Raw genomic sequence first — 27,800 nt, forward strand, 5'->3', positions numbered from 1 at the left:
ATTTAGGTCCTTATTATGGGTTCTGCGATAATTACTACTGACCAGGGTGCTGGCACCTGCCAAAAGACCACCGGTGGCGGCGGTAACCAGACTGCCGTATTATGAGTAAAAAAATACAACCCACCAAAAACAGCCAATGACACCGCCAGGGCCAACAACAGCAGAGTCAGAGGACAGCAACCCCCCATGCCACGTCAACAACAGACCGCCCATCAAATTCGGATCCACAAATCAGCACAGCAGTCATACAATGTCGGCCCACCATTGGCGTAACAGACCACCATGGTGAATAATGGCACCCATCACCAACAACTGCACACATAGGACAACACGAAACCCTCACACCTGAGACACATACACACACTCGACACACCCACACACACCACCATAAAACACACACACACATCGCACCCTTCTTTGCAATGCCAAATCAACACCAGCCAGCAACTACCGGACACTCACTACGTCCACAGACCAGAAACACAACACACCACTCACATCGCACCACCTAAGCACTCCTGCTTCACTGACAGGGAGCTGGGGACCATGTTGGAGGAAATACTCAGGGTCAAGCCACAACTGTTTGAAGCCTAGGTAGAGCAGACATCCATCGAACGGAAAATGGATCTATGACAGAGGATTGTCAATAAGGTCAACGCAGTGGGAAACTATCCACACACAAGGGACGACATGAGGAAGAGGTGGAACGACCTGCTGCGGAAGGTACATTCCATGACGCCACAACATCAAATTGCAGTACAGAAGACTGGTGGTGGTCCCCCCTCCACCCAAATTCAGTGACTGCGAGGAGAAGATCTTGGCTATCCTGCACCCAGAGGCATCACTGGACTCACTGGAGGACTGGACTCTGGTAAGTCACATTTACTCCCCTAACAATTGCCACGTCTGTAATGCATGTCTCTCCCTACCCCAGTCACTACCACTAAACACATTATCCTAATCACATCCTCCAAACACCCATGCCCATATCCTCTGCATGCCCACACCTCCCCACCAACCCACAAACCATCCCTGTATGCACAATGACCATCCCCGGCATGTACTGTAGTCTACACTACATTATCCACAATGCACCAACAATCCCTCAACTAAAAATGCATGACACACATCCCTAAGGGCAACCGCATGCAGATTATTGGTAAAGTAAGCAAATTAAACAGGTGGCAAGTGTCTGAAGGGATATGGCAATGACAGGATAGGGTGCAGAAGACAGGAGAATCAAATGCCAATGGTAACTACTATTACATTAGACACATATACCACATCAATTGTACAAAGGGACAGTACTGTTAATGCCATATCCCCTATAACACTACAACTACACCATCATCCACAAGCCACAAGGCCCATACATTTCAGGAGACACAAAACAATTTTTGTACTACCACACAGGTACCACTGCCTATGCCACCCAGGGGGCCAGAGCCACTGGGAGGGTTTCAGTGGCCCAGGGGGGCGGGTCAAGGAGGGACTCTGCTGTCCATGAAGCCATCTAAGAGGTCCTGCGGGCATACCATCACTCCCAGGATGGGATGGGCCAGAGCCTGGCCAGGTTGCAGGAGAACCAGAGGCTGCAGGTGGCACACCAGCTGGAGGCCATGGAGCAATGGAAACAACTGAATGCCAACATGGCCATCATTGCAGGAGTGCTGCTGAGGATGCCCAACATCATGCCTGAGTCCTTCACTCATCAGCAGGCCCCTTCCACCAGCCAGGATACAGCCCAGGCCTCAACCTCAGCAGCAGCCAGTGAAATGGTGGCCCTGACAGAGCACTCACAGGCCACCAGCACCCATTCCCCTGTAGCCCAGGAAATCCCTTGCAAATGTGGCCAGAGACCCAGACATCCCAGTGACTCTGTAGCCAAGCCCAAGCCCACCACCAGGAAGTGACTCTGCCCTCAACTGTCTCACTTGTGTGCCACTGAGTCACCTTTTTGACTGTCCACTGCCATATCTGCACTTACCTATAGCCCCATGGACACTGCCCCTGTGCTACCAGCAGCTGTGGATATTGCACTGAGAATCCTGTTCTCCATCTGCCCATTCTCCTGCACTATATGATCCCTATTGTCTCACTCTTTCAATAAACACTGTTTGAGCACACCAACAGATGTTGTTATTTATTCAAAATGCATGCTTTTGTAAGCCATCATTCATAAGCAGATATGTACAAATGCATGTCAATGGAAAATGGATCCAATGTACTGAGAGGGGTAGGCCAAGTTGATGTCACAGCTTTGGCCCGGATTCTCCACAGATATCACCTCTTCCAACATGATGTAGCAATAGCAAAGGGGCAGGCAGCACAGCAACACTGCAACTGAAATCCTACCAAGGATAGTCAGATTCACAGTGCAACATTTACATGAGACGCATAGGAAGTAGAACTGAATCAGCTGATTCTTGGAGTCCACATCTTCCCCCTCTCCTTCTTCATCACTATCCTCCATCCCCTGGGGTCCCACGGATGGCAGTGCTCCATCCTCCACTTCCAGTAGTGGAACATGTCTCCCGAGGGCCAAATTGTGCAACATACAGCAGGCTACTGTCGTAGTTTGGACTCTTGCTCTGAGCAAGACTGCTGGTCTCAGGATGACAGTACTTTAGTTCGTAGGTGACTAAGGGGGTCATTCTGACTCCCGCCGGCCGCGGTAACCGCAGGGCCGGTGGGAGCCGGCAGAATACCGCTGCGCGGTCAGAAGACCGCCGCAGTTATTCTGAGTTTCCCGCTGGGCGGGCGGGCGACCGCCAGAAGGCCGCCCGCCCGCCCAGCGGGAAACCCCCTTCCACGAGGATGCCGGCTCCGAATGGAGCCGGCGGAGTGGAAAGGGTGCGACGGGTGCAGTTGCACCCATCGCGATTTTCAGTGTCTGCATGGCAGACACTGAAAATCTTGGTGGGGCCCTGTTACGGGGGCCCCTGCAGTGCCCATGCCGTTGGCATGGGCACTGCAGGGGCCCCCAGGGGCCCCACGACACCCCTTACCGCCATCCTGTTCCTGGCAGCCAAAACCGCCAGGAACAGGATGGCGGTAAGGGGGTCGGAATCCCCATGGCCGCGCAGCAAGCTGCGCCGCCGTGGAGGATTCCCCAGGGCAGTGGGGAACCGGCGGTACACCGCCGGTTTCCCGTTTCTGACCGCGGCTGTACCACCGTGGTCAGAATGCCCAGGGCTGCACCGCCAGCCTGTTGGCGGTGCATCCGCGGTCCCCGGCCCTGGCGGATTTTACCGCCAGGGTCGGAATGACCCGCTAAGTCTCTTCCTACAACTATTTGTAACTGTTGTCCAAACCTTACCGGCTTACTAGCAGTACCTCACCGAAAACACAATAGTAAAAGGTGATTTGTAGCAGTCGCTTACGCATGGACTCAAAATACAATATCTCAGGGTTGTCGCGGTTAAACGGAAATTACCCTTTTCTCACAGATTTATAATGTCTCATACAAACAAAGGCAATAACACAGATGCAGTAAAGTTATAATAGTTTTTATTCAACATAACTGCAATTTGTGATAAATTGCATGAACTGCAATGATTAGGATAATGAATATACCAAGCAACAGTATTGTAAAGAGGAGAGTAATTGTTATAAAGACCCCCACCATTATGCAATATAAGATAAAAATATATGTATATGTAAAAGATGGAATAAGCCCTAATACCCTAAGGAGAGTAGGTCTAACCTCCTACCTAAAAAGGAAGAGCTGGGGTCGTTAAACCTAATCTGCCAAAACCGTGTCCATGAGAGGAGCCCCCAACCCTTGTTACCTTGGAATGAGGTCTCTATCTCAGACTCCGCAGGGACACGAAGACTGGATCAGTGTCAAGATGACTGCAGCATCGGTATCAGCGATGGTGGCGATGCCCTCTGGTCGGAATCCCTCTGATTATCTGTCTAAAAGTGTGTTGTATTTATACAGATCTACAAGGTCCCCTGACATAAGTGTTATTCATACCAATAGATAACAGGCATGCTTGGGACGGCAATTAATATCAACAATCCCTCGAAAGTATAGAGAGGCAAAATCCCTAAGTGTGAATGCCTACTGTATGTTTGTCTTTCGTGCTTGATCTTGACGCCTTGGCGCAATGACACTGATAATAGAACCCATAACAAGTGGCCTAACTATAAACAAGGCCGCCATTTTAAAGGAAATAAATAATTAAATGGACTATGACAGAGCAAGCTAAGTAGGTTAAAAGTCACTGGGTGACGGGGGAACGAGTTTACAAGCCTACGGCTAAGCTAACTCCTGTTATCCCGCTAAAACAAACTAGGATTCACTACACCCTCCCCATTGCCGTAACAGGTATGATGAAGGAAAGGAAACCCAAGCGCTAAAAAAGCTGCTACTGAACCAAAAAAGCAAAAAAACGAAAAATGAAAACTCAAGCTAAAAAAATGTACGTAATGACAAAAATAAATGCTGTGTGTTAAAATACGTTTTTTTTATTTTTTTTATCTTAAAGTAAACATAAAACATTCAGAGATGTTAATATCAACCTTGACAAGTATCGCAAACTTTCAGTTAAATTGCAATATTTTTTTAAAAACGGGAACTGGCAAGCGAATTCACCAAATTATGTGCTATATGCAGGATCTTGAAGAATGTCATCGAAGTCACCATTCAAGGATCTTAAAAATGAATCAACATCGTCTGAAGTGAAATTGAGAGCTGGGCGGACAAACGGATCCACAGAGCAGAAGTGAGCCATATTCATCGGTGTATCGACACTCGCTGCAGCGTCCTCATCCATGTTAGTTTGTATAACAGAAGGCTCATAGGTGGCCTCGCGGAGCAACCTCAGTCTCAAGGGGCATGACCGTGTATGAACCCTCATCGGGGACATCAGCAGTTCATGGTCCACAGGAGATGTTGGTGCAACAGCAAGACAGACCATAGGCAGATGTTCAAAGAGACACCATATGCAGCGGAACACCGGTTGTACACACCAGAGTAGAGGCCGGAATGACAATGACCAGTCAAACTCTAGTTCCACCAGCAAAGGTGTACCAAAGATCCGAACCATGCGTTCACGGCACAGCGGGGTTGACGGGAGCGGCTCCATTGCTCTGTGTCGCAGGAAAAAAACAACCACCGCGAATCAGAAAAAATAGCAGTAGTAATCCGCCAATTAAAGCCAAAATAATTGGAAAGCCACCAAACACACTGGAAAAGAGAGAATGGATGGCTGATGGGATGACTCCGAAGACAGTCTGGAAGATGGACACGTAACCAGACCCGACAGCCTTAAAGAAATGAACAATCCCAGTGGTGCTTGAAGCATTGAATATTCTCGATACCAACTCTCCAAAGTGTATGGGGAAATCGGTATTTAAAAGGGATTGTATCTCGGCTGATGATCTCGCAACCTGGAGAGCATACGTCTCTTTTGCGGATGTCAAGGCGACCTGTTTTTGAAACAATAGCGCCTTCAGTCTACTCAACTTGTCATAGTTCACATTAATAGTATCAATGTGGGGCCACATTTCAGATACTTGTATCTCTCGTGTGGGGGGAAACAAAACATGGCCACAACACGTAACGACCTTCGTGACTGAGATTGCGTAGGCAATTCCAGGTAGCAAGCCGCAACAGCTGTCATCGCTCAGAAGAACATAACTCCCATTAGAAAGAACATGAAACACTGAACGAATCAAGGGGACAGGAGTACCCTTCAGAAAACAGGCCAAATTTGCGACCCCCGCATTGCAAAGACCGTGAAGAGAGACCTGTTTGCATATCATGGAATGACGAACATTAGTCTCACATTCACTTCCGCTAAGAAAGACCTCTTGTTCGCCGTTCAGACATCGATACTCAAAGGGCAACTCCCACTCTTCCTTAATAAAGCTATCTCCTAGCCGTTCATATCGTCCCACTGCAAGATGTTTCAGGCAGCTCGAGAAACGAAACGTTGAAAACGGTAAATTAATAATGCCGTGTAAGAGACAGATAGTTGAAGGACTCTCTGCTACCGTGAAGGGCAACTTATCTAATTTTTCTACTTGAAGCAAGGTGAAACGAGCCTCTCTTTTAGCCATTGTCACTTGTTCCCCGGAAAAATTAAAAGCAGCGAATAGTTCACTCCCATTAAGGTATTTCCATGGAATGTGGCCACTTTTCAGCGTCTGTAATGCCCAACTCAGCTGCATGATGGAACGCAGCTGTGTTTGCCCATGATATAACCGAGACAAATCAGTCTGAGTGATATCAATAGCAGATGACACTATATTCTACAGGGAATAAATCCTGTTGGAAAGCGTGTTCATGCCATTGTCGACAACAGCCAATGTATTTTCTAAATTCTCTTTATCAAGTTGCCGTAAACGTGCAGCAGCCTCTATTTGAGAAAGTTTCCAAATTTCATTATACATGGCATATAAAAACCGTTTCGAGCGTTGCTTTCTAGGACCTAATAGGAAATCTTGTAGGTCTATACTGTCAGAAAGAGTATTCAGGTGTTGTTTCACCGCTGTTAAGGTGTTCGTTTGTACCCATTGTTGGCACAGCTTGCCCACACTGTAAGTTGTAATTATACCAGCATGCTGACCTGACAAAAAGCGAGGGTCTGGTCTATGAACGGAAAAACCCCCTGAAGAGTTCAAAAAACGCCTTTGACACTCATCAGTATCGGTGGGCCATACCAACCATCCCCCGGGACTGGAAAGTGAAGAATTATAGTCACCAGCCTTAACCAATGCATCCAGCCTTTCCTCAGAAACATTTAGAAAGTGTTGCCAATCTTTAAATTTTATCGGTGTAGGGATACTGGGTGTGTTTAGATCCTTTATTTTAGCTAATCCCAGACATGATGTCTGCTCAACAGTGTCATTTAAAAAAATCATTTGCACAGGAATTAAGCAAGCTCGAAACAAAGCCTCCCTACCCTGTATCTGCCAATCTTGCGTCCCCCATACACTCTTCAAATCGATAGTGTTCTTCCAATATTCATAACCCTCAATTGAAAGTCGGGAAACAAAGGGATCTGAATAAATCAGTTTGGTATCTGTTAGCAACAGTTTTCTAATGTGTGTCTTAGGTAATTTAAAATAATAAGATTCAGCTTTTGTTGTATCATGCCCAGAAAAGTATGTGAATTTGTCACTGTAATACTTTGGACTCCCCACCCATGGTGTTGAACAATGTTCCCATTGTGTGTAGTTAAAAAGAGGCCTATATCTAGTTGCACGGTGCAGGTAGTGATGTCCCCAATTATTATAGCAGAACATTTCACCATAATTCATTGTAAAATCATATACATCATCACTTCCAAAAGCTGAGTAGTCCTTCATTTCAGTTAGCATGGAATCCACTGTTTGAACATCCCAATCATCAGAGACAACATTAGGTGTAATAACATCAGACATAGAAATTTTGAACACGTATGGTATTTGAATTATCTCTGTAGGCCCGTATATATCGAACGGAACTTTGTCCCAAACAATCCCATCAGAAATTGGAATAGCTGTAATATTGACAGGGGACAAATCACGTCGGACCTTATGTGATGAATGATGCGGTGTTAAAATTACATCAACAGGCTCCACTGAGGAGCGATCAGCAATATAGTGACCATTAATTAGTAAAAAGAAAACAGTCACAAAACCAATCCATAAAAACAATGCAATAAATGTCAAACAGAACCAGAGATAGTTCCATGGATATATCAAATAGTTCTTTTTAAGCCATTGATAGAACTTGCTACCTCTGGAAAGTTTGTCAGTCTCAGTTGAGGATGAATCTGAAGAAAAATCATCAATGTCCACAAAATAGCCAGAGGAAGTCTCCGCAAACACAGGACTCATTGAATTCCCATCCACTGTTCGTGGAGGTTCATGATAAATGACGTTACCAGATGTGGAAGTGTTCGTGTAAAATACAGCCAAATCCTGTAGCGGTGTGTTCTCCGAAGTTGTTACAGGAACCAACAAAAGTTCATTTTCTGCCCTCCCCATGGTCGAGGAAGTCTCTGGAACAGCAGCTGACATAGTTGCATAGTCAGTAGTAGCGATGGTCATCCTACTATGTAGAGGGATGTCCTGTTGGGTAGTGAGAGGGGATCGGGAACCACCCAAGGGACCTCCTGGTCTACTGTGAAGAATCGGCCACATGGTGTAATTTGATGTCATCAATGGAGATGAATCTGTTTGATTTGGAACCAGACAATGGCGGAAGGATGACAGTCCTGGTGCCTTTTATCCCCAAGACCGGTACAGGTGCTCTGTATGCTGGACCAAACTCTTTTCTCACAGCGATCTTCTCACAAACGAGATCCCCAACGTTAGGAATCCAGCCAGTCGAAGTTTTCGCCAAATCCCTTATTCCCAAGGTGGCAGCGCTTGCAGATGATTTATCATCACGGAATTGTTGAAGCTCCTGTAAAACAGCGAGACGTTCTTTTATGTCAAATGGTGTTTCTGCTGCCACCATACCAGGGGCATCAAGATCGGGAACATACATAGTTGTCCCAAAGAGAACCTCATATGGAGACTTGCCCCTCAAGGACCATCTTGGCAGATTATTCAGTGCTCTCTGGACCCCATATAGGTGATGTAACCAACTACGGCCTGAACCTAATACTCGAGCTGTTAAGGACTGCTTTAGATCACGATTCCGCCTCTCCACGACCGAATTTCCCTCGGGATGGTATGGTGAGGAGTAATGGAGTTCAACACCCATCGTCCTCATGGTGTCCCTGAAAGCCTTAGAGGCAAATGCAGTGCCCTGGTCCGAATGGAATGCTGCAACCGCATATGTACCGATAAAGATCAGCAAATCTTTTATAACAGTCCGGGTGTCAGTCGACCGCTGTGGCCATACCCACAGGAATCTAGAACAGGAATCTACAGCCACTAAAATGTATTTGTATGCACCATCAGGTTGCAAAGGACCACAATGGTCCAGGTACACACAATTGAGTGGTTTGTCTGACACTAAGAGAGATGTCTGCGGAGGGCGTCTGATATTCGAGCCCTTAATCTGCTGACAAATGTCACAGCAAAGGACATACTGTTTAGTCCGTCTGCATAGACCAGGCCACCAGTACCGTTGTTGTAGAATGGTGATAGTGGCCTGTATACCAGCATGTGCAGAAGCGACACCCTCATGTGCAGCTGTAATCAATTCCAATCTCTGATCTTCATTTGGGATCACTCGATCACCAACATCTGGAATTGTTGCAAAAGCAACATTCTGTGCACTGATATGATATGTATAGTTCGTAGGGTATCCTTTCGGAAGGGGCTTGCCTGCAGCCGAGGCTTTAACGGCAAGCAGTATTTCATTATCCAACCTCGTCTGAGAACGAGTCACTGCAGCCACAGAAGCCGTAGCTACTGAAGCTTTGGCTGCTTCGTCAGCCAATGTATTACCGGCAACATGTATTCCTACACGTTGGTGCCCCAATGTATGAACTACATGGACACATGGCAGCTTATCCTTAAGATCAGCCACCCTTCCCCACAATATTTTGTGTTTAATGGTGTTCCCTTTAGAATCTCTAAACCCGTTCAGTATCCAATGATTGAGGTATTCATTGTATGACTGGACGCAGTAATACGAATCACAGACGATCAAAGTCTGTGTTCCTGGCTCTGAATGTTCGAGCGCTAGAAGAAGAGCCTTAAGCTCGGCCAACTGGGCTGTGCAGTCCCCTAAGGTCTGAGTGTACGTGTTATGAGGATGAAAAACTCCGTCTTCCATTACCCCACACACGGCTGCGCAAGCTGCTGAGTATTGATGTTTAGTACCCACAGCCGGTTGTGCCGATCCGTCAGTGTAAATGATGGTATCATAACTGTCTATTGGCAATATGTGTAAGGGAGCGGGGTACTCCTGTTCATACTGGAGAAATTCTTGTGTCTGAAGTCTTGGGTCAAACACATAATCAACATCAGTGGCGGTCAGAGATGTTGCCCATTGAATCCAGCGTGGATGCAATGCCTTAGCGTTAGGAACGCTCGCTTTAGTGACAGCCTCTAAGGCCGGAACCGGGGAGACAACAACAATGCGTTTCCCCTGGGCAAGCGGTCTCTCCTTTATGACGGCAATCTGAACTGCCGTCAGAATTTTTTCAGTAGGAGCAAAACATTTTTCTGCATTGGAGTACAAATGTGATTTGTATGCTATTGGCACCGTGTCACCCTCATTAAAGGTGACATAGGTAAATCCTAGGGCACCAGCTATTATTCTGATGACCAAATTCGTTTTATTGTCCCGTGTGTACAAGTGTCTAGCTTCTATCATGTCTCGTTGTATGTCCCTTAGGATGTGTGTGTGTTCAATTGTCCATCGCCTGCTAGAATAATTTGGCTGAATTAAATCATATAGTGGCTTCACGCGTTCAGCATAATCTGGAATATATGTTCTGCCAAAATTAAAGAAACCCAGTAATGACTGTAATTTCTTAAGCGTGTTCGGAGGCTGTAGCTGAGCACACTTCTCTAGGAAGTGTGGGGCCAGGCTCTTCCCCTCGTTTGATAGTTCATATCCTAGGAACAATACACTAAGAAAGGCTATCTTGCTTTTCTTAAAATTAAATTTATATCCGAAGGCGGCAAATCCCAAAATTATCCGATCGACCCTGGCAAGATGAATGTCAAGGGTGTCATCAGTGAGATAGATATCATCCACATATGATAATGCCTCGGAATCAAGCTCCTGTAATATTGATGTGACACGGGCCGAAAACAGTCCTGGGCTGTTTTTATAGCCTTGTGGTAAACGACAAAAGCGTTACTGAGAACCATAGGAAAATGCACTCAGGTCTCTACTTTCATGTGCTAAATTCTGGCAGAAAAAACCATTAGATATATCCAATGTAGTTTTGTATTTTTTACGCACTATATTATTAATTAGCGCTGTGCTATGTGAATTTTGTATAGCATAAGTGCATGCATGACTATTCAAGTGCCTATAATCAACCACTATTCTATATGAATGATCAGGTTTCGCAACGGGAAATAGCGGATTATTCATTGCCGATGTACAGGGCTCAATTACTCCCTGGTATTCAAGTTGTGACAGTATCTCCGTCACTGGAGCTTTTGCTTCATGTTTAACAGGGCATTGTGGCTGCGGGTGTGGCGTAGACCGAACGGGAATAACATGGCAAGGAGAGTCCTTGTCCCATCCTACATGATTACGGTATAATGCAGGTGCCTGCGCTAAAGCCCATTCAGCAGCTAATGCTCGTTTGTCTGTCTCCGGAACAAGATCGGAGAAAGAAGGCAAAATGACATCTTCCCCATGTGGGAGCATGCGGACATGTTCAGGTGGCCAGTCTCTCTCGGCCAACAGGATATCACTAGTAAGTTCATCCCAGAATATTACACTAATAATGCGTTCCACGTCTCCCTCTACCTGAATTGTTAAATCAAAAACCCGATCGGGTGGAAGTACGCGGCCATCCGCTGTTTCAACTGCGATGTAATCGCTAGTTGCTGTCGCATCCAGATGATCTTTCAGATTCTGGCGACATATCGTGACCTCTGCCGCGCTGTCCAACAGAGTCACTGCCCACTTCTTGTTCCTCAACAGTGTTCTCAATACTACTGGCATTTTTAATGGTCAGTGCAGCCACTTTTTTCTTTTTAAATTGTGGCTTTTGTTGAGGAGTCTTTTCTTCTTTTTTAACAGTAGACTGTGGCGAGTCTTTCTTTTCTTTCACGTATTCCGGACGTCGATCTTGACGGCCCCCTCTCTCGCTACGTCTATCCGGTGCGTCCTGAAAGGAACGAGAAGGACGTGAATCAGTATATCTGTCTGGAGTTCTAATGTTATCCCTATTTCTGAGATTATATCTCCTTTCGGAGTACTCCGGATGAAGAGAATCAGCTCTTTTGTTTCTCCTATCCTTGAAATCTTTTTTTTTTTCCAGCGCTTCTTAGAGCCCTCTTGTGCCTGCTTCGTACCTTCCTTATGGGTGGTACTTGGTATGTCCAATTTTTTAGGTTTGGCTCCCAGCCCATCCCGTCCTATACTAGTATAGGTATCAGAGATTATTTTTGGTAGCTATCTCTCTTGTTCCTGGTGTGGAGTTTCCCGGAGACGCTGGCGTATCGCCAGTGCTACTGCTTCCCCTTTAATATTACTCAATATCATCGAGGAGACGGCGTCAAAATTACGCATCAATTTCATCCCCAGATCTAGGGCTGGTGCAGCCCCATGCTCATTTTGTATTTGTTTCAATACTTCCGGCAAATTGGCCAGTGTAGGGGTACCATGCGTGGTAGTATAAACGGCAGCGAAGACTGTACCCCAACTGGCACATTCATCAACCGAGGGAATCATCCCGAATGGCAAGCACATAGTGAGCAATCTATGTTTCTCCTGTGGCCCCGTATGGGGGAACACAGCTTCCAGCTGATTTGTTTTCTGAGCAATCCAGAACGGTATTTTTTCTCGATCTGAGGGCACTTTACCCATAATGGTATGCACCGTTTGTGGATTAATCCCAGTAGCCAATTGATATCCACCAGCTACTGGCGGTGCTGGACGCGCTGGTGTAGTGTTCAATGTTCGCATTACGAACTGGACCAATCGTCTATATAATGCCACTAATTCATTATATAATATCCTTAAATCTACAAGCGGCATAGTCTGTATGCCTGGGTGAGGTGTATATGTGGCAAACATGGGCCACGTAGGCCCTTCATTACTTAAAGGACCTAGCCTCACCCGCCGCAGTATATGTGGTAGGGTGCCTTCAAACCAGTTTTGATGCTCCTGATATGTGAGCGATATTTCATGAAACTGGTATGCTTCGTACCTTACGGGTACGTCCGCAATGTCATAAGTGTGAAATGTGTGCGTTCGTTGGTCAGCCTCAGGAAAGGCAACCCAACAATAAAATGTTTCCGTTTGGTATGCTTCAGTTGCTTCTATAATCAAAGTAACTTCCCCGCCCTCTTCTGTAAGGCCATGCGCTAATAAATGTTGTGTAAGTGCATGTCTAGCATTTGCAGGAATGTCTATGGTATTAGCCATAGTTGTTTAGAGAAACGGAACACCAAAATAGGGGACGTTTTTCCTTTTGTGAGTTCGAGCTCGAACAACCTAAAGCCTAAGCAGGTGTTACCTGTTTGGCTGAGGAGGATTCTCCCAAAGACCACGGACGTCTCCGTATAATGGTACTGAGGGTACCTGTTGTCTGTGAGACAGTGATAGTCAGGGTATCCGTAAATTAGTGCCTAAACACCATCGTTGATGGCGCCATGTCGTAGTTTGGACTCTTGCTCTGAGCAAGACTGCTGGTCTCAGGATGACAGTACTTTCGTTCGTAGGTGACTAAGGGGGTCATTCCAACCCTGGCGGTCGGTGATAAAGCGGCAGCCAACCCGCCAACAGGCAGGCGGTCAAAAAAAAGGTATTCTGACCCTTGCGGGAACCGCCAACACAGGCCGCCACTTTAACACTCCGACCGCCACGGCGGGACAGACAAACAGCGCGGCGGTCACCGCCAACAGGCAGGCGGCAGACAATGTACCGCCCACCGTATCACAACTCACCAATCCGCCACCTTTTCCGGGGCGGGAGCCCCGCCGATAAAAACACGGCGGAAACAGACTACGAACGAGAAAACGCTCACCTATACACACTCCACGAGGACGGAGAACAGCATGGAACCCGAATTAAACATCCTACCAGCTATTGTCTACCTGCTCATCTACCACGAGTACGAACGCCGACGCAGACGACAACGGTCAGTACTGCACCTACGACATAGGGGAGGGGGGAGGAGGAAAGCTTACGTGCACACACATATGCGACCCCCCCCCAACTATCTACACACCAATGCAGAGCACCAAGTCACAGTGACACCACCCAAACCCCCCGGAATAATGCAAAGACATAATTAAAGTGAGAAACAACATTTATGTATAAAAGAGGTTCTTTGAAGTCATGGCAAAATAGCAATATGAATTGTAAAAAATCAAGTAAGAACATTGCGAAACCAATAAACATAGGCAATAAGTCCTGCACAGTCACTTAAATTTCCACTGTCCTTCAGCCAAAGTGTATCAACACATGGGCAGAGCCCACACAGGAGACCTGAGTCAGTTGGAGAGAACACTGCTGGGGCATCAGATGACAAAACTACAGGCACCTCAGGGGGAAGGGAAGGGGGGGCACCTCAGCCACATGAGTCCACGACGCCAGATCCACGAAGGGTCCACCATGCCCACTGTGCCATCCTGGGAGTGCAAAGCCACAGTCTAACAAGTCTCTACAGTGGGTGGTCTGCCCACTGTGCCATCCTGGGGAGTGCAGAGACACAGGCCATCAGGTGGATCACAGACTCCACAGGTAATGGAGGAGGCAGGGTGCCACGAGTGCAGCGTGAACACTAGCTCGACACAGAACCGGCACTGTCAATGGGCCAGCGGTGCTTGACAGGAAGGGCCCAGCGGAGCGGTGCTTGACAGGAAGGGCCCAGCGGAGCGGTGCTTGAGACGGCGGGACCCAGCGGAGCGGTGCTTGACAGGAAGGGCCCAGCGGAGCGGTGCTTGAGACGGCGGGGCCCAGCGGAGCGGTGCTTGACAGGAAGGGCCCAGCGGAGCGGTGCTTGACAGGAAGGGCCCAGTGGAGCGGTGCAGAGACGGCGATGCCCAGCGGAGCAGTGCTTGACAGGAAGTGCCCAGCGGAGCGGTGCTTGACAGGAAGGGCCCAGCGGAGCGGTGCTTGAGACGGCGGGGCCCAGCTGAGCGGTGCTTGAGACGGCGGGGCCCAGCGGAGCGGTGCTTGACAGGAAGGGCCCAGCGGAGCGGTGCTTGACAGTAAGGGCCCAGCGGAGCGGTGCTTGAGACGGCGGGGCCCAGCTGAGCAGTGCTTGAGACGGCGGGGCCCAGCGGAGCGGTGCTTGACAGGAAGGGCCCAGCGGAGCGGTGCTTGAGACGGCGGGGCCCAGCGGAGCGGTGCTTGACAGGAAGGGCCCAGCGGAGCGGTGCTTGACAGGAAGGGCCCAGCGGAGCGGTGCCTTTCTGCACTGCGGGGCCCTCTTCAGCGGTGTCTTTCTGCACGGCGGGGCCCTCTTCAGCGGTGCCTTTCTGCACGGCGAGGCCCTCTTCAGCGGTGCCTTTCGGCACGGCGGGGCCCTCTTCAGCTGTGCCTTTCTGCACGGTGGGGCCCTCTTCAGCGGTGCCTTTCTGCACGGCGGGGCCCTCTTCAGCGGTGCTTGTCCAGTCATTCAAGGGAGCCAGACCTGGCCAGGACTCCCTGCTTAGTCGCCCTCCGACCGTGCAGTTGCTGGACCCTTCTGTGACGGAGTCCTGGGCCCGTGGGTGTCCTCCCTCACACCCGGGATGGGGCTTGTGGGGCCCTCCTGGTCCGCGCCCCTGCTGGCTGACTTCTCCGCCCTGCTGCCCTTGCCCTCCTTCGATGAGGCTCTCTGGCCCTTGCCTCCCCTGGATGTTGTGGCAGGTGACGGCCCAGGACTTTGCTCCTTGGGGGCAGCCGTGTCAGTCTTCTCGCGGCGGCCCTTGATTTTACGGGTCCTCTTTCCAGGGGGGGGGGCTGGCAGTCCCCTTGCTGCTGGCCGATGTATCAGTGCTGGGAAAGGGTGGACTCCAAAACCCGTGCACAATGGTGACACTTGAAGCAGGGCTGGTGGTGGCTGAGGTACTCTTGGGACTCTTAGCAGATGGAGGGGGTGGGTCAGGTGGGGCAAAGAGGTTAAGTTTGGAGAGGTAAAGGCCCATATTTATACTTTTTGACGCTAAACTGCGCTAACGCAGTTTAGCGTCAAAAAATTTAGCGCCGTCTAACGCCATTCTGAAGCGCCATGCGGGCGCTGTATTTATGGAATGGCGTTAGCCGGCGCTAGCAGACCGGCGCTGCCTGGTGTGCGTGGAAAAAAACCACGTAGACCAGGCAGCGCCGGCATAGGGGGAAAATGGCGTTAGGGCGTCTTAAAATGGGGCAAGTCAGGTTGAGGCAAAAAAATCGCCTCAACCCGATTTGCGCCATTTTTTTCGACGCCCAGACGCCATTTAAATGACTCCTGTCTTAGTAAAGACAGGAGTCATGCCCCCTTGCCCAATGGCCATGCCCAGGGGACTTATGTCCCCTGGGCATGGTCATTGGGCATAGTGGCATGTAGGGGGGCACAAATAAGGCCCCCCTATGCCACCAAAAAAAATTAAAAAAAATTAAAAATTATACTTACCTGAACTTACCTGAATGTCCCTGGGATGGGTCCCTCCATCCTTGGGTGTCCTCCTGGGGTGGGCAAGGGTGGCAGGGGGTGTCCCTGGGGACAGGGGAGGGCACTTGTGGGCTCATTTTGAGCCCACAGGCCCCTTAACGCCTACCCTGACCCAGGCGTTAAATAGTGGCGCAAATGCGGGTTTTTTTGACCCGCCAACTCCCGGGCGTGATTTTTGCCCGGGAGTATAAATACGACGCATTTGCGTCGCCGTCATTTTTTTAGACGGGAACGCCTTCCTTGCATCTCATTAACGCAAGGAAGGCGTTCACGCAAAAAAATGACGCTTTTTGCCCATACTTTGGCGCTAGACGCGTCTAACGCCAAAGTATAAATATGGCGTTAGTTTAGCGCCAAATTTGCATCGAAAAAAACGACGCTAATTCGGCGCAAACGGAGTATAAATACGGGCCAAAGTTTTTTAGGACCAATGTAAAGGGTAGGTGTAGTGGGTATGGGAGTGGAGGAAGAGGATGTGGTTGTAGGAGAGTCAGGTGTGCTGTCTTTGGGTGCAGGTGCTTGTGACGTAGGCTGTCGTGAGGTGGTTGGCTGTTGGGTGGGTGGCTGCCTGCGTTTGTGTGTCTTGGAAGAGGGGGTGACAGACACAGTGGGAGAGGACACAGGGGACGTGTAAATGGCAGTGGGGGTGGTGACTGCACGTGTGCGGACTGTACTGGAGGGTGTGCTGGTGATGGAAGTACTGGCTGATGGTGGTGTGCATGCAGGTGTGAGTGGAGACGTCACAGGGAGGGAGGAGGGAGACGAGGAGGAGGGGGACACAGGGGTGGTAGTAACTGTTGGCATGTCTGCATCTGGGTGTTGCTTGGGTGAATGCTTGTGTGATCTGTGGTGCTTATGTCTGGATGAGCTGCCCTTGGGTGTTGAGGTGTGTGCAGGCTGGTCTGATGCTGTGGATGGGATAGGCTGAGGAACAGGAGACAGAGACAGGGTGGAGGCAGTTAGAAGAGGGAGGCTGGAAACAGGGACAATGGCTGCCGTCAGTGCTGAGGCCAGAGCATTGAACGATCGTTGATGGGCAGCCTGACCCGAATGAATGCCCTCCAGTTATGCATTGCTCTGATGCACCTCCCTCTCTACCCCCTGGATGGCATTCAAAAGGGTAGACTGCCCAACAATGATGGTCTGTAGGAGGTCAATGACCTCCTCACTGAGGGCAGCAGGGGTAACATGGGCAGGGCCTGAGGTGCCTGGGGCGAAGGAGATGCCCACCTTCTTGGGCGAGCGGGCACGGAGCGAAGGCTGAGGGGCTGCTGGGAGGGCGGAGCTGGTGCGCTGGGTGGCGGCTGTACCTGTAGAGGCGGGGGGCCCGGATGTTGCCGCCACCGCTAGGGAGCTCCCTTCCGAGGACGTGTCGGTGTCGCTGGTGTCACCACGGGTCCCTGTTGTGGTGCTCCCCTCGCCCTCCGTATCACTGGTGACCTCGGTGTCTGTACCATGGCCCACCGGGGCCTTGTGAGTTGCAGCTCCCTCGTGCTCCGATGCCAATTCTCCTCCGCCTGATGATGCTAATGCACACATGCACAAGAAGATAAAGAAAAAGGGTGGGGGGAGAAATAAAGACAGGTTGAGTGCATGCATTGTCAACACCGTTGGCGGAGAGGACAGACACAGGAGCCTCATGCACTACGCCGCGCAATCGGGGTACACTACTCAGTACTTGTGACTAGGCCAACAGGTCTATGGACAACAAATGCGCACATGGGTGATGCTGGACCATGGATTGCTGTACTTGGCACCCTACAGAGGTGGGGGGCGGGGGCACAGGGCCATGCCTAAAGGAGGGGACTACACTACAGAAAGCGCCCTGGCCTAATGTCACCCACAGCCCACCTCCCCCACCCAGACGCCTCCACTGCGTGTAAAGATCGCAGAATGTGCTGGTACTCACCCCCTTGTGTCTGCTGTGATGTCCTCACGCGCCCATCCAAATCGGGGTAGGCCACCGCCAGGATCCGGGACATCAGGGGGGTCAAGGTACGACTGGCACCCCTCCTACGTTGGGAGGCCATCCCCAGCAGTGACTCAGCGGTCTTCCTGGTCCCACGGCAGATGTCCTCCCACCTCTTTCGGCAGTGGGTGCCCCGTCTGTTGTGGACCCCCAGGTCCCGGACTTCCTTGGCGATGGCACGCCAAATGTCGACTTTCTGATGGGCGCTGACCTATTTGACATGTACAGGGTGGGAAAGGGAATTTCAACATTTTTCTGCATGTTAGATGTGATTGCCCCCCCCTCCCCAACCCTGCCATGTGGCACATGCTCTCATCTGTCGTGCCTTGCACTCCTCATTCGCTCCCCACCCCACCATCTTACATCCACCATACACAACCCAGGCATAGCCCATTCAACGTGCACCCAGTGTACTTACCTGTTGGTCTGGAGGACCGTAGAGTAGCGCATACTGGGGCAGGACCCCATCCACAAGTTTCTCCAACTCTTCTGAAGTGAAGGCAGGGGCCCTTTCCCCAGTCGCAGCAGCCATTGTCTCTTCCAGACCGAGGTCACAGCAGCACTTGCAGTATAGGTCCTCTCCTGTGGATGGTCAGGTCTCGAGTGGTTAAGCAGATAGAAAATGGCGGTCAAGCCCGCGGCGGTGCGTACCGCCGCGGTGCGTACCGCGACCGCCGGCGCACATCGTCATTGGCTCCTGAGACCCATAGGGTGCAATGTTAACCAATGCGCCATGCACAGCGGTCTTCAACCGCCTACCGCCACGGTGTGCCACGCCAGCGCGTTGACCTCACATCCCACTGTCACACTTCTCAGGTCAGGCAGCCGCCATTACAAGGGCCCACATGGCTTAATTGCTACTGCGTCACACAGGCCTTGCATTGCCACTCATACAAGCCTTTCAATGCATAGCGATTCGTGTACTGTGCAAGCTGTGTGAACGAACCTGTGGGTTGCTTGACTCAGTGCTCCATGTTGTCCTTCCTAGGCACCTTCCGCTGGGACTTGCGAGGAGAAGGATGAATCCTCCCGTGTACCGACCGCTGGTGGACTTGTCGACAATGGAAGAACGACATATTATACTTCGATACCGACTTGACAGAGCCACTATACATGAACTGGGCCATGCCTAAAGGAGGGGACTACACTACAGAAAGCGCCCTGGCCTAATGTCACCCACAGCCCTCCTCCCCCACCCAGACGCCTCCACTGCGTGTAAAGATCGCAGAATGTGCTGGTACTCACCCCCTTGTGTCTGCTGTGATGTCCTCACGCGCCCATCCAAATCGGGGTAGGCCACCGCCAGGATCCGGGACATCAGGGGGGTCAAGGTACGACTGGCACCCCTCCTACGTTGGGAGGCCATCCCCAGCAGTGACTCAGCGGTCTTCCTGGTCCCGCGGCAGATGTCCTCCCACCTCTTTCGGCAGTGGGTGCCACGTCTGTTGTGGACCCCCAGGTCCCGGAGTTCCTTGGCGATGGCACGCCAAATGTCGACTTTCTGATGGGCGCTGACCTATTTGACATGTACAGGGTGGGAAAGGGAATTTCAACATTTTTCTGCATGTTAGATGTGATTGCCCCGCCTCCCCAAACCTGCCATGTGGCACATGCTCTCATCTGTCGTGCCTTGCACTCCTCATTCGCTCCCCACCCCACCATCTTACATCCACCATACACAACCCAGGCATAGCCCATTCAACGTGCACCCAGTGTACTTACCTGTTGGTCTGGAGGACCGTAGAGTAGCGCATACTGGGGCAGGACCCCATCCACAAGTTTCTCCAACTCTTCTGAAGTGAAGGCAGGGGCCCTTTCCCCAGTCGCAGCAGCCATTGTCTCTTCCAGACCGAGGTCACAGCAGCACTTGCAGTATAGGTCCTCTCCTGTGGATGGTCAGGTCTCGAGTGGTTAAGCAGATAGAAAATGGCGGTCACGCCCGCGGCGGTGCGTACCGCTGCGGTGCGTACCGCGACCGCCGGCGCACATCGTCATTTGCTCCTGAGACCCATAGGGTGCAATGTTAACCAATGCGCCTTCGCACAGCGGTCTTCGACCGCCTACCGCCACGGTGTGCCACGCCAGCGCGTTGACCTCACATCCCACTGTCACACTTCTCAGGTCAGGCAGCCGCCATTACAAGGGCCCACATGGCTTAATTGCTACTGCGTCACACAGGCCTAGGCCTTGCATTACCACTCATACAAGCCTTTCAATGCATAGCGATTCGTGTACTGTGCAAGCTGTGTGAACGAACCTGTGGGTTGCTTGACTCAGTGCTCCATGTTGTCCTTCCTAGGCACCGTCCGCTGGGACTTGCGAGGAGAAGGATGAATCCTCCCGTGTACCGACCGCTGGTGGACTTGTCGACAATGGAAGAACGACATATTATACTTCGATACCGACTTGACAGAGCCACTATACATGAACTGTGTGCCCAGCTGGAGCCAGACCTGATGTCCCCCATCCGCCAACCCACAGGGATTCCCCCTCTGGTGCAGGTTCTGTCAGTACTCCATTTTTTGGCAAGTGGGTCTTTTCAGACAACAGTGGCCATGTCATCAGGGATGTCTCAGCCTATGTTTTCTAAGGTTTTGTCCAGAGTGTTGTCTGCCCTGATGAAATACATGCGGAGATACATTGTTTTCCCAGAGGAGGGTGATTTGGCCACTGTGAAGGGTGATTTCTATGCCCTTGGACATATCCCCAACATCATTGGTGCCATTGATGGGACCCATGTGGCTTTAGTACCCCCAAAAGACAATGAGCAGGTGTACAGAAATAGAAAAAATTACCATTCGATGAATGTCCAGGTGGTCTGTTTGGCTGACCAATACATCTCCCATCTAAATGCCAAGTTCCCTGGGTCAGTGCATGACGCGTATGTCATGCGAAATAGCAGCATCCCTTATGTGATGGAACAGCTACAGAGACACCATGTGTGGCTAATAGGTGACTCTGGTTACCCCAACCTGCCTTGGCTATTGACCCCAGTGAGGAATCCCCGGATCAGGGCAGAGGAACGGTACAATGAGGCACATGGGCGAACTAGGAGGATTATAGAACGGACCTTAGGGGTCCTGAAGGCCAGGTTTAGGTGCCTGCATATGACAGGTGGATCCCTAATGTACTCACCAAAGAAGGTGTGTCATATCATCGTGGCCTGCTGTATGCTTCACAATCTTGCATTGCGACGCCAGGTGCCTTTCCTGCAGGAGGATGGTCCAGATGGTGGTGTTGTAGCAGCTGTGGAGCTTGTGGAGAGTGAAGAGGAGGAAGACGACGGGGACGACACGGACAACAGGGACACAGTTATACAACAGTATTTTCAGTAGCACCCAGGTAAGAATCACCCACGCCATTTTACATTTACTTCTGGCCTCCTGCATCTCTACTTTCTGTGTTTCCCCCCAGTTCCTTTTAACTGATTTTTGACTTTCCCTTCCCTTTTCAGAGCTGTATGACCCACAGCGTGACTTCTGCTTTGTTTGCCCATGGACTAATGCTTATTGACACTGGTATGTTGTCATCACAATGTAAATGAACATTATTGCACCGTTATGTGTAATACATTTGTAAAGAATACAAGCAGACTCCTGACATTTGAAGTGCAATTGGTGATTTATTTTAAGTGCTGCGTATAGGTCCATGATAGTAAAACGGTGATGGGTGGGGGTGGAGTAATGTCCATGGCAGAGTCCAGTTCTCAGTAGCACAGGTGCATTGCCCATATGCCTGTGGAAGGATGGAGCAGGGGCAGTTCAAGGTTGGACAGGGTGACAATGTGGGACAGTGGGATGACATCAGGGGGTATTGTTTGCTGGCGGGGGTCTTGGCATCCTACTCTGTCTTCTTGTGTGATCTCAGGTTCCGCTTGCGGGGTAGTTGATCTTCAGCAGGAGGTGGGGTTCTGGTGGCCTGTCGTTGTGTGGGGGCCTCCTGTCCACTAGCGCCGGCGGAGGTGGTAGGCTGTTCGTCGTCCGGGCTGGTGACAGGGGCCCTTTGGGGTGCCACATGGTCCCGCAATGTGGTGACTATCTGGTTGAGGGCCAGGACGATGGTCCCCATTGCGGTACCGATGTTCCTGAGTTCGTCTCTGAACCCCATGTACCGTTCCTCCTGCTGTGCCTGGATCTCCTGGAACCTGGCCAGTACCGTCGCCATCGTCTCTTGGGAGCGGTGGTATGCTCCCATGATGGTGGTGAGGGCCTCTTGGAGAGTGGGTTCCCTGGGCCGGTCAACCCCCTCTCGCACAGCAGCCCTCCCAGTTCCCCTGTTTCCCCGGGCCTCTGTCCCCTGGACGGTGTGCCCACTACCACTGCCCCCAGGTCCCTGTTGTTGGGGTGGTGTGTCAGCCTGGGTGCCCTGTAGTGGCGGACACACCGCTGATTGACGCGTCCTGGAGACAGAGGCATGGGCCCGCTGGGTGGGAGCTGTGCTGGTATTCCCAGAGGGGGTTGGGTCTGCTGTGGCCTGTGTCTGTGTCTGGGGAACCGACTGTCCAGAGGTCCCCAATTGTCCGGGCTGGTCATCAGGTTCTAGGTCGACAGAGCTGCTGTCATCACTGTGGGCCTGTTCTGGGGGCGGGATGGACAAATCTGGACCCTCCTGGCCGGTGTGTTGGCGTTCGGGCCCTGCAGGGGTAAAAGAGTATGGTTATTGCTTCTGTGTGTGCCATGGCGTGCGATTTGTGGGTGCCCTTGTCCCCCAGTGCTGCCATTCCCTTGTGGGAGGAGTTGTGAGGGTGGTTTGTGGGGGGGGGGGATGGGTATGTGCAGTGGTCATGCTTGGGTGATGGGTGTCCATAGTTTGTGTTGGCATTCAGGGATTGGTGTTGTGCTGGTGAGACATTGGCAGGGAGGATGTGTGCTGGGGGGTTGGGGGTGAGGGTGGGGGTGTGGGTTGGCATGCTGGTGGTTGGGGGGGGTGAAGTAGTTGGGATTAGACTTACCAGAGTCCATTCCTCCGCCTACTCCAGCGAGGCCCTCAGGATGCAGGATGTTCAAGACCTCTGGCTCCCATGCTGTGAATTCGGGTGTAGTGGGTGGGGGTCCGCCGCCAGTCTTCTGCACAGCGATGTTGTGTCTTGACACCATCGACCGCACCTTCCCCCGTAGGTCGTTCCAGCGCTTTCGGATGTCTTCCCGGTTTCTGGGATGCTGTCCCACAGCGTTGACCCTGTCGACGATCCTTTGCCGTAGCTCCGCCTTCCTGGCTATTGTGGTGTGCTGCACCTGTGTGCCGAATAGCTGGGGCTCTACCCTAATTATTTCCTCCACCATGACCCTGAGTTCTTGGTCCGAGAACCTGGGGTGTCTTTGGGGTGCCATGGGGTGGTGTGGGGTGGTGTTTGTGGTGATGAGTGTGGTGTGTGTGGTGGTGTGTGGTGTGTGGTGTTTTGTGCGTGGATGTAGTGTGGGTGATGATGTTGTGTTCCTCTGTGTGTTGGGGTTTTCGACAGCTGTGCTCTCTCTCTCTCTCTCTCTCGCCTTCTCTCCGAATTTCTAGTAGTGGGGGTTTGTGGGTGATGTGGGTGATGTGGGTGTGTGTTTTATAGTTGATTGGATGTGTGGGTGTGGTGTGTGTATGTGTATCAGGTGTGTGTATTTCGAATTGTCCAATGTGGCTGTGTTTTGTAAAGGTGTGTGTATTTTGAGCGCGGCGGTGTGTACCGCCAATGGAATACCGCGGTTGAAAGACCGCCGCGTGGATTTGTGGGTCGTAATGGCATGGGCGTGTTTGTGTTGGCGTGACGGTGGAGGTTTGGTCATCTCCAGTTTATCGCTGACCGCTGATGAGGCGGTCTTCCGTGGATGTCGGGTTTTTGGCGGTTTGGCAGTTGTGGGTCAGAATGACCGTGGCGGTTTACCGCGGCGGTAGAATGGCGGACTTCTGACCGGCGGTAAGAGCCTTGTACCGCCGAGGTCAAAATGACCCCCTAAGTCTCTTCCTACAACTATTTGTAACTGTTGTCCAAACCTTACTAGCAGTACCTCACCGAAAACGCAATAGTAAAAGGTGATTTGTAGCAGTCGCTTACGCATGGACTCAAAATACAATATCTCAGGGTTGTCGTGGTTAAACGGAAATTACCCTTTTCTCACAGATTTATAATGTCTCATACAAACAAAGGCAATAACACAGATGCAGTAAAGTTATAATAGTTTTTATTCAACATAACTGCAATTTGTGATAAGTTGCATGAACTGCAATGATTAGGATAATGAATATACCAAGCAACAGTATTGTAAAGAGGAGAGTCATTGTTATAAAGACCTCCACCATTATGCAATATAAGATAAAAATATATGTATATGTAAAAGATGGAATAAGCCCTAATACCCTAAGGAGAGTAGGTTTAACCTCCTACCTAAAAAGGAAGAGCTGGGTTCATTAAACCTAATCTGCCAAAACCGTGTCCATGAGAGGAGCCCCCAACCCTCGTTACCTTGGAATGAGGTCTCTATCTCAGACTCCGCAGGGACACGAAGACTGGATCAGTGTCAAGATGACTGCAGCATCGGTATCAGCGATGGTGGCGATGCCCTCTGGTCGGAATCCCTCTGATTATCTGTCTAAAAGTGTGTTGTATTTATACAGATCTACAAGGTCCCCTGACATAAGTGTTATTCATAACAATAGATAACAGGCATGCTTGGGACGGCAATTAATATCAACAATCCCTCGAAAGTATAGAGAGGCAAAATCCCTAAGTGTGAATGCCTACTGTATGTTTGTCTTTCGTGCTTGATCTTGACGCCTTGGCGCAATGACACTGATAATAGAACCCATAACAAGTGGCCTAACTATAAACAAGGCCGCCATTTTAAAGGAAATAAATAATTAAATGGACTATGACAGAGCAAGCTAAGTAGGTTAAAAGTCACTGGGTGACGGGGGGCACGAGTTTACAAGCCTACGGCTAAGCTAACTCCTGTTATCCCGCTAAAACAAACTAGGATTCACTACACTACTATGATCTGACACACCTTGTTTGGGGAGTAGCACTGGGCTCCTCCAGACATATGCAGGCACCTGAATCTGGCCTTCAGGAGCCAAAAGCTCCTCTCAATCACCCTTCTGGTACAACCATGGGCATCATTATACCAGTTTCCCCCCTCTTGTCCTGAGATTCCTCACAGGTGTCAGACGCTACTGCATGTTAGGATAGCCAGAATCCCTTGGGAAGAGGGGATAAAGATAGCACATGACACACAGTCGTACAATGCCAAAAGTGTATAGTCAGGTAGCACTGCAAAACTGTCACATGCCCACTCACCAACTAGCCAGGCTCTGTCTCCCTGTAGCTGTGCCATGATTTGTGGGACACTGCTGTTCCTCAAAATGTAGGCATCATGGACTGATCCAGGGAAACTTGCTGCTACCAGTGAGATGTATTGATCTGCAAGACACACCACCTGCACGTTAATGGAATGGAAGTTTTTGCGATTCCGAAACACTTGCTCAGTTGCTCTGGGGGTATGAGGGGAATATGTGTGTCATTAATGGCACCAATCACATGAGAGATGTTGGCAATTGCATAAAAATCAGACTTAACTGTGATAAAATCTGCACTTTGAGGAAATTGTATGTAACTCTGGAGGTGTTGCAAGAAGGCATTTAGGACATTTGCCAAGATGTTGCCGAACATTGGTTGTGACACATAGAGGTTTCGTTTGTCAGGCAGTATATCAGACTCCAATTGGGAACACAGCTCACGGATTGTGGTATGGTTCAGATGATTGCTGATGATAATGTGGCACTCTTCCATGGTAGCCAGCTCAGCAAGGGGTCTCTATACTGGTGTAGCCTTCCCTCTCTACATGGGTCGATGGCTATGGTGGAGAAATGCACTATGATGTGTAGATGTATACAGGTATCACATACATGCAAACACAACTCTGCACACACATTACTGTAGAATGTTGCGGGCAGCCATTGTACACACTAATGACATGTGTTGTGTGCCAGGGACATATACACCTCTAGGCTTGGATGCTACCATGCTATTGGACATTGCATGTGTAACTTCACCATTTTGACTCTCCACCATTTTGACTCTCATAGTTATTACTAGTCCGCTATAAACACTGTCCCTGTACTGTGTATAACAAGTTGCCCTCGTAAAATGGCAGCCACCTGTCCCACATGTGGAAGACAGGTGGAAGTGACATCATTCTGCTGGCGTTAGTCGTCATGCGGTAGGCCGTCAGAGCCGCCATGCAACTTCTCATTGGTTAGTATTGGTGTCTATTGGGAAAAGGGGCCAATCATGATCTGCACTGGCTGTGACAGTGCACACCGTGGTGTTCTTCGCCACTGTTTTTTTAGCCCTTGCCACTTCACTCCTGTACTCCGAGACGGCCACTATTTCACTGCGTGTGCTGCCCTGTCCTGCCTCTGTTTACAGAAATGGCACATGCTACAGGGGAACGGGACCAGGCCTTCACCTCGGATGAGTTGGAGAAGCTTGTGGATGGGGTCCTACCCCTGAATGCCAAACTTTATGACCGACTAGGGGACCCAGTGAGTGGCATTATAGCGTCCTAGGAGTGTGTGCCAATGCAGTGGATGTATGTGTATGTGACTGTTGGATGTCCCAAAGGATAGGTGAAGTGTGACAGGTCATATGTGTGTAGGGGCATGGTTGGGAGTCATTGTTTGAGGTACAGATACATGTAGTGGTGTATCCCAAGTGTGAATTTGGAGGCTTGACCTACAGCATTTTGTTCTATGTGTCTCCACTGCAGGTTAGCGCCCATAAGAAGAAGGGGATGTGGAAAGCCATTGCCCAGAAAGTGTGGACCCTGGGGGTCTACAGCCGGCAGAGCACCCACTGCAGGAAGTGGTGGTAGGACCTGAGACGCTGGGCCCAGAAGATCACAGAGGCCAAGTTGGGGACAGCCTCCCAACGAGGAAGGGGTGCACATCGGACCCTGACCCCCGTAATGGCCCACATTCTGGTGATGGCCAATCCGGAGATGGATAGGCGCTTGAAGGCACCACAGCAGCCACTAGGGAGTGAGTACCACCATTGTTCTGTTTTAATTTTGTACTGTGTAGCTGGGAGCAATAGGGTTGGTAGCAGGTAGCCTCAGTGTCATGGACTGGTGTGGGCATGCAACTGGCCCTCTGAGTCACTGGGATTGTGCAGTTTTCTGGGTATGGGTGGGAATGTGGCCAGGTAACAACTCCTATGGGTTAGCATTTGTAACTGATGTACCACATCATCGATTTGTCACATTGTGGTGGAACTGGATCACTCCCAGATTGCCATAGTCTGCCTGGAAGGGGATGCAGGGACTGGATGGTGATGTGGTTGGCCAGTCTAGAGTCAGTATGTCAGTGTTGTGTGGAAGCTAGATTTCCTTTCATAGGTACTTACCTCATTAGAGTTGGTAATGGTAAGGGATAGTTTTTGGAATGTGCATGACTGCATTTGTGCCTACATCATATGTGTACTGTAATTGACAGCCTGCATCCCTTTCTTGTTTCACCCCACCATCTCTGTCAACTTGTCTCCTTGTGTGCATTAGCATCGTCAGGCAAAGGAAAAGGGGCTCTGGTGACTGGGGATGTTGCTGCCCACGGGACCCAGA

This window comes from Pleurodeles waltl, chromosome 7 (genome assembly GCF_031143425.1).
Source record: "Pleurodeles waltl isolate 20211129_DDA chromosome 7, aPleWal1.hap1.20221129, whole genome shotgun sequence".
NCBI classification, from domain to species: Eukaryota; Metazoa; Chordata; class Amphibia; order Caudata; family Salamandridae; genus Pleurodeles; species Pleurodeles waltl.